This window comes from Mastomys coucha, unplaced genomic scaffold (assembly GCF_008632895.1).
Source record: "Mastomys coucha isolate ucsf_1 unplaced genomic scaffold, UCSF_Mcou_1 pScaffold6, whole genome shotgun sequence".
Lineage (NCBI taxonomy): Eukaryota > Metazoa > Chordata > Mammalia > Rodentia > Muridae > Mastomys > Mastomys coucha.
The window spans coordinates 90,689,914-90,698,294 of NW_022196912.1; positions in this window are offsets into that span (position 1 = coordinate 90,689,914).

Below are 8,381 nucleotides of genomic sequence, written 5' to 3' on the forward strand. Positions count from 1 at the left end.
GCGGAGGAGGAAGCGGAGGAGGAGGAGATGTAACTCAGTTGACAGACCCTTAACATACACAAGGCCCTGGGTTCACTTCCCAATACTGCACAAATGGCTCATGAAGGCACACAGTTGTAATCCCAGCACTTTGAAGGTGGAGGCAGGAGGATGAGGAGGAGCACAAGGCCATCTCTCAGTAATTGTTAGGGTAACCTGAGACACATAAGACACTGTCTTAACAACAGAACAAGGAAGATATTCATTTGGAATAATATTATATAATACATGTCATGTAGAAAGGACAGCAAATGAAGACATTAGACAAAGAAAGGTAATTGTAAGAAGGAAATGAATGGGGGCCAGGCAGATGGGCCAGGGGCCGGGCAGATGGGCCAGGCAGCAAAGGGCCTGCTGTGCAAGCCTGAGGACCTAAGTTTGGATCCCAGCACTCACATAAAACTGGCATGGTAGCGCCATCTGTAATCCTGTCACTCTCAGACAGAAACAGGTGAATCCCTGAAGCTCAACAGCCAGCCAGACTCACCAATCAGTGAGTGCCTGGTTCAGTGAGAGACCCCTGGCTCAAAAACTAAGGTAGAAAGTGGCAAGACAGACCTAATGTTGACCTCTGATTTCCACGTGCACACAAATGCATGTGCACCTACGCATGTACATACACATAGAATTTTTGAAGTAAAAAATTTTAAAAATTAATGTAAACATAGATATACAAAGCAAATAAAAGATTAACATTTTGGCAGTAAAATATTTTTTTAGCCTGAGGCATTTTTATATTTATTTATTTATCTTTTAAAGATTTATTTATTTTATGACAATAAGACACTGTAGCTGTCTTCAGAAGAGGGCGTCAGATCTCATTACGGATGCTTGTGAGCCACCATGTGGTCGCTGAGAATTGAACTCAGGACCTCTGAAGAGCAGTCAGTGCTCTTAACCGCTGAGCCATCTCTCCAGCCCTGGCATTTTTATTTAAAGTTAAAAAAAAAAAAAGAAAGAAATGAGAATGTTTTAACACTTTAACACACCAGTGTTGGTGGTGGCTAAGGAAAGCAGGGTTCTCTCTCCGCTATCCTTGTTTTCTGAGACAGGGACTTATTCTTACCTCAGGGTGGCTTGGAACTCACCCTATAGCCCTAATAGCCTCAGACTTATGGTAAGCCTCCTGCCTCAAAGCATCTCAAGTGCGGGGATTGCAAGACCGTGCCATGATACTTGGCTTTCAGAAGTTTGTTCTTTGAGAAAAGCAACTATGGTGCTCCTCCACTTGCACACACCGCTGACATTTCAAAATGAAAATGTTCTTTTTATTCTGTCAAGGACACTGAGACTGAGGGTTTTTAGTCTAGAAATACCATCTATAGAAAAAAAATGGAGTCTTTTTAAGGCTTGCCAGCATCTCTCAAAAGAGTTCCTATTGAGTACTTATTGGAGGAATGTTCATTTGATGAGACCTTGGAGCTGGCAGTAGTGGCACATGCCTTTAAGTCCCAGCACTCAATAGCAGAGGCAGGTGGATCTCTGAGTGCAAAGCCAGCCTGGTCTACAGACCAAATTCCAAGACAGTCAGGGCTACAGAGAGAAACCCTGTCTCAAAAAACCAAAATAATAATTAATAATAATAATAATAATAGTAATAGTGCCCAGTGGTGGTGGCACACGCCTTTAATCCCAGCACTTGGGAGGCAGAGGCAGGTGGATTTCTGAGTTTGAGTCCAGTCTAGTCTACAGAGTGAGTTCTAGGACAGCCAGAGCTACACAGAAAAACCCTGCCTCGGAAAAAAAAATAGTAACAGTAATAACTATAATTTATCTTGGCATGGTGGTTTGAATATGCTTGGCCCATAGGAAGTGCTACCATTAGGAGGTGTGGTCATTGGGTAGGTAGGCTTTGAGGACCCTTAGTGCTCAAGCTCCACCCAGTGTGCAAGAGACAGTCTTCTGCAGGCTGCTTTCAGATCCAGATGTAGAACTCTCAGCTCCTTCTCCAGCATTGCGTCTGCATGCCATCATGCTTCCTGCCATGGCAATAGTGGACTGAACCTCTGAACTGTGAGCCAGCCCCAATTAAGTATCATCCTTTATAAAGGTGCCCTGGTCATGATGTCTCTTCACAGCAATAAAACCCTAACTAAGACACTTGGAAAAGGGCAAGAAATGCTGGTCAATGTCCCACACATCTTCCCAACCACACACTGGACAGTCCTTACAATGGGAAGGTGCCATCCGGGCACGGCCCATGCTCTCTGAGCAGGAAGATTGGATGCCTGGCGGCCAAGGTTAATTTCCAAGCTTGAAAGGATACTTTAGGCTGTTAGCGCTTGACCTCGGAGTAAATGATTAACAAGTCATCCTCCCGTTATTGACTTCTTTCAGACCGGGATAAAACGGCCCTCACCTCGGCACGGCCCTCGAGCAGATGAGATTTTGTTTGAATCTCAAACTCAATAGCATAACAGGAGTCTAATTTTATAGTGCTGGTTTACTAACTGGTATGCTTTCATTCTGCCACAGAAATAAATAACCTGACTTAAGCCCAGAATCTTTTCTAAAGTCAAAAATATTTTTAAAGATTTATTTATTTATTTAATGTATATAAGTACACTGTAGCTGTCTTCAGACACACCAGAAGAGGGCATCAGATCTCATTACAGATGGTTGTGAGGCACCATGTGGTTGCTGGGATTTGAACTCGGGACCTTTGGAAGAGCAGTCAGTGCTCGTAACCACTGAGCCATCTCTCCAGCCCTAAAGTCAAATATTTTAAGTCCAATAATTAAAAAGAAAATAGGCCAGGCAGTGGTGGCGCACACCTTTAATCCCAGCACTTGGGAGGCAGAGGCAGGTGGATTTCTGAGTTTGAGGCCAGCCTGGTCTACAGAGTGAGTTCCAGGACAGCCAGGGCTACACAGAGAAACCTTGTCTCGAAAAAAACCAAAAAAACCCCAAAAAAAAACAAAAAAAAAAGAATGAAAGAAAAAAGAAAAAGAAAAGAAACTTGATTGTACATGATTCTGAGGGGCTCTCATGAGGTGGAGGGCAGTACATATGCCTCACATATGGAAGTCAGAGGACAACTTTAGCATCACCTTTATATGAGTTCCACAAATAACACTCAGGTTGCTACTCTTGCACAGTAAGCACCTCTACCACACTGAGACATCTTAATAGCCTCAGGGTCAATTTTTTTCATTAAAAAAATTAAAAGATATTTTATTTTATTTTATTTATGAGTGTTTGTTTGTTTTGAGACAGGGTCTCTCTATTATATATATAGCTTTGACTGACCTGGAACTCACGTTGTAAACCAGTCTGGCCTCTAACGCCTCTGCCTTCCATGTGCTGGGATGAAGGGCCTTTGCCACCATGCGCAGTGAGACTTACTTATTTTTATTTTATGTGTATAAGTATTTTGTCTGGATGGATGGATGCGGACAGAATGTGTACCTGGTGCCTGAGGATATCAAAAGAAGGTATCTGATATCCTGGAACTGGAATTGTGAGCCACCATGTGGGTACTGGAACCAAACCCAGGTTCTCCTGAAGTGCTCTTAGCCACTGAGCCTCCTCTCCAGCCCCATGTTTGGTTCAGTTTGATTTAGAAGAAATTTAACTCATTAAATATACATTATTGATAGTTGGTGAGATGAATAGTGTCTGCCAGCAAACCTGACCTTGACCCATGGGATGGCTCAGGTATGTCCTCCTTCACTAGTTAAATATTTCTTGAAATATTCTCACACACCCAGAGGAGTGTTTCCATGATCTTCCTAAACATAGTCAAGGTGGTAAGTTTGATCTTTGAAGGGTTTCCTACTCCTATCTCTTGAAAAACTGATTATACATGATCTTTATCTCTTTATCTCAGGCCTAACCCAGGGCAGACAGTAAATTCCTATGCTTCCTAGGGATCAAATGGTTAACAGACTTGGGGCTTTCAAATGTCTCTGTGGAAGAAAGGAAGGAGGGAGAGAAATCCCACTGCAGCTTTATAGCAGAGACAACAAAAGTGGTTTATCACAAAGGGTTACAGAAATTCACTTCCCTCTCTCACAAACGTAGACTAAACTTAACTATATCTTCAAAAGCCTAATACATCTGTACAGTCTCGCCTTCTTTGTTGGGTTGCTTTTGGTTTTTCTGAGATAGAGTTTCTCTGTGTAGCCCTGGCTGTCCTGCAGCTCACTCTGTAGACCAGGCTGTCCTCAAACTCAGGAATACATCCACCTCTGTTCCCAAGTGCTGAGATTAAAGGCATGTACCACCAGACCTGTCTTACCTTCTTAAAAGCTATTAAAAAGGTAACATACTTGTGTCTGTTGGATGTATTTCATAGTAAATGAAATGCTTTGAAGCTGGGCAGTGGTGGCGCATGCCTTTAATCCCAGCACTTGGGAGGCAGAGGCAGGTGGATTTCTGAGTTTGAGGCCAGCCTAGTCTACAGAGTGAGTTCCAGGACAGCCAGAGCTATACAGAGAAACACTATCTCGAAAACAACAAAAAACCAAATAAACAAACAAACAAACAAACAAAAGAAATGCTTTGAATACACCATTAACAGAAATTATCTCTAAAGCAGATATTTTAGAGCAGTGGTTCTCAGCCTTCCTAATGCTGAGACCCTTTAATACAACTCTTCATGCTGTGGTGACCCCCAACCATAAAATTATTTTCATTGCTAATTCATAACTGTAATTCTGCTATTATGAATAATAATGTAAATATCTGATATGTAGGATTTCTGATAAATGACCCTTGTTAAAGGGTCATTCAAGTTTTAAAGGGATCGTGACTTACAGATTAAGAACCACTGTTCTAGAGGAACAAAAAAAAAATAGGAAGTACAAAAAAATCTTGGTGAAAATTTAGTGTGGTGGTTCAAATAAGGCCTGCATTGGCTCGTGTATTTGAATGCTTAGGGAGTGGCTGTCACTATTTGAAATGACTATCAGATGTAGCCTTGTTGGAATAGGTGTGGCTTTGTTGGAGAGTGTGTCACAGGGTGTGGACTTTGGTGTTTTGTGCTCTCCCTGCTTCCTGGGGATCTACTGTAGAATTCGCAGCTCCTTTTCCTACCCCTTGTCTGCCTGTGTACCGCCATTTTCCCACCACGCTGATAATGGACTAAACCTCTGACACTGTAAGCCAGCCCTAATTAAATGTTCCTTTTTTAAGAGTTGTGATCATGGTGTCTCTTCACAGCAACAGAACACTAACTATGACATATAGTTTATACAAAAGTGAGTTACAAAGATTTGTATTAGCTAGTTAGATTTTGATAAGGGTTTTCTTTTCAAACAGGTGAAGCAAGAAGTTTGACTCCCTTCCCCAGGAGTGAAAGGTCACAGAAGGTGAGAGAACAGAGGGCTGGAGGGCTGGAGCGATGACTCTGCTCTTTCAGAAGCCCTGGGTTCCGTTCCTAGCACCTGCATGCTGGCTAACAGCCATCTCTAACTCTAGTTCCTAGACATCTAACACATTCTCTCTTCTGGCCTCTTCAGGCATCAGGCACACACATAATGCACTTATAGGCAGTCAGATAAAACACTCAAACATTTATACATATAAAATAAAAATATGTATAAAACTTTGGCTGGACATGATGATGCATGGTTTTAATCCCAGTACTTGGAGGTAGAGGCAAATGGATTTCTGTTAAATTTGAGGCCAGCCTGGTCTACAGAGTGAGTTCCAAGACAGCTGGGGCTAGACAGTGAGACCCTGTCTCAAAAAGAACCACAAGGGGGAAAAAAAGGAAAAAAGAAAAAGAAAAGGAGAGGACATAATACCTTGTTCATCTAAATGCATTTATATGTGTGTGTATATATATATATATATAATCCAATTTTGTTGTTGTTGTTTTTGTTTTTTGAGACAGGGTTTCTCTGTATAGCCCTGGCTGTCCTGGAACTCACTCTGTAGACCAGGCTGGCCTTGAACTCAGAAATCCACAAGCCTCTGCCTCCCAAGTGCTGGGATTAAAGGCGTGTGCCACCACCACCTGGCCTATAATCCAATTGTAACTGTGATTTTTTTTTTATGATTTATTTTTATTTCTTGTGTATAAGCATTTTGTTTGTCTGTAAAAGCATCATGTACATGCCTGGTGCCTGCAAGTCAGAGGAGGGCCTTGGACTCCCCAGACTGGAGTTTACAGAGGGTTACAAGTCAGCATGTGGGTGCTGGGAACAGGCCTTCAGTTTGACTCCCAGTACTGCATAGCTAGGGCATGATGATGTAGAAAGGGACGTCTATAAGCCCATCATAGCAGAGACAAGACTCAGAAGTGCAAGGTTATCTGCAGCTACTATATAGGGAGTAAGAAGCCAACCTGGGCTGGAAACCCTATCTCAACTAAGTAAATTAATAACAAAGGATGATTACATTGATACAGCATTGTTTTGTCAATTCCTAGAAAAATTTGTAAACTGCTTTATGCCAGCAAACATAAAATCAGATAAGAGATGAAAGGTTATGTTCAAAAAAACACTGGCCCAGTATATGAAGATACATCTGTTTCTGGGTGGTGCATGGACGTTCATGTTCAGTGGGTCCAAATGCCGGGTGTGTACATGTGGGAGGGAGAGGTCAATGTACTTCAGGGGTCATTCACCTTGTTTTCTGAGGCTGGGTCTCATTGCCTTGGAGCTAGCCAAGTAGGCTAGGGTGGCCGACCTTCAAGTCACTGGGATCTGCTTGTCTCTGCCTTCTCACTGATGGACTGCACATTTGTGTCACAATATGCAACGTTTACATGGATTCTGGGGATCCAACTCAGGCACTATACAACCAAGCTATTTCTCCAGCTCAAAACCTATACATGTATTTTGTAGTTATTGCAACGGGCTGTTTTGGAGCTCAAGAGGCAGCTCAGTAGGAAAGGAGTACCTACTTGGCAATCATGAAGACCTGAATTTGAATTCCCAGCACCTACATAAGAAGCTGACCATGGGTGCCGGTGCCTGTAACTCCAACATTGTAGGTAGAGACTTGGGGGAGGGGTTGCGGGGGGGGGGGGGGGGGGAAATACTGAGAGCTCACTGGTCAGCCAGCCCAAACCACGAGCTTCTGCTTCAGTGTGAGACCCCGTGTCAAGGGAGCCTCCAGAAGTCCGAATGAACCAGGTGTGGGGCTGCTTTTTATTTCAAAGCGTGCAGGAAGTCCTGTGGTCCTTTAAGTGTAGCATCATAAAAAATAAACTTTAACTTCCTTCCCAGGGCATGCCTGCAAATCCTCGAGGAACCCTTCTCTGCAGAGCGAGCACAAGGACTTTCACAGCCGGTTGCAAACATCCTTAATTCTGTGACACAATTCCCCACCCTCCTGGGGAGCGTTTTGGGTGTGTCTTTCAGTTGCTACCCAACCCTCTAGTAACATTAGGAAGGCTGTGGAGTCAGAGCTTCCCCTCACTCTACTGGGCTCCTTTTCCAAATAGCTGCAGTTGTAGCAGCCACAGTATGTCACCAAACCCCAAGATTAATACAAACAATTATCTTAGCAAATAATACTTGGAATGTGTTTTTTCTCTTATTACAGATTTAAAAAGAAAAAGAAAAAGAACATTTGAATGTCTAGCAAATGACAGTCCTCATTGCCTTCAAATTATAGCTAAGCTGGCATGACTGAATATTTTGTAGTAAATATTCTAAGCCATGCCCCAGTATGATGGTGCGTGCCCTACCTATAATCCCAGACTTTTGGAGACAGAGGCAGACCTGAGTTCAAGATTAGCCTGAACTAAATAGTGTGAGTTCCAGACCAGCCTGGGCTACAGGGGATCATGTATCATGGATAAACAAACAAGGATGTCAGGGGGTGGTGGCACAAGCCTTTAATCCCAGCACTTGGGAGGCAGAGGCAGGTGGATTTCTGAGTTCGAGGCCAGCTTGGTCTACAGAGTGAGTTTCAGGACAGCCAAGGGCTACACAGAGAAATCCTGTCTTGAAAAAAAAAACCAAAAAACCAAGGATATTACACATAGTTTTCTGCTAATATTCTAAAGGTTTTTAAGTTGCTCTAAGATCCCAAATATCCTAAAATATTTCATTACTCTATAACTGCACAGCACTTCAAGAGAGTGAAAATAATTTTTAGGAAACGATGTCACATGCATATTTTTGGCCAGGCCTGGCAGTACATACCTTTAATCCCAGAACTCAGGAGGGAAAGGCAGGAGAATCTCTGAGTTCTAGAGCAGCCAGGACTACACAAAGAAAACCTTTCTTGAAAAACAAAACAAGGGCCGGGCAGTGGTGACACATGCCTTTAATCCCAGCACTTGGGAGGCAGAGGCAGCAGATTTCTGAGTTTGAAGTCAGCCTGGTCTACAGAGTGAGTTCCAGGACAGCCAAGGCTACACAGAGAAACCCTGTCTCGAAAAA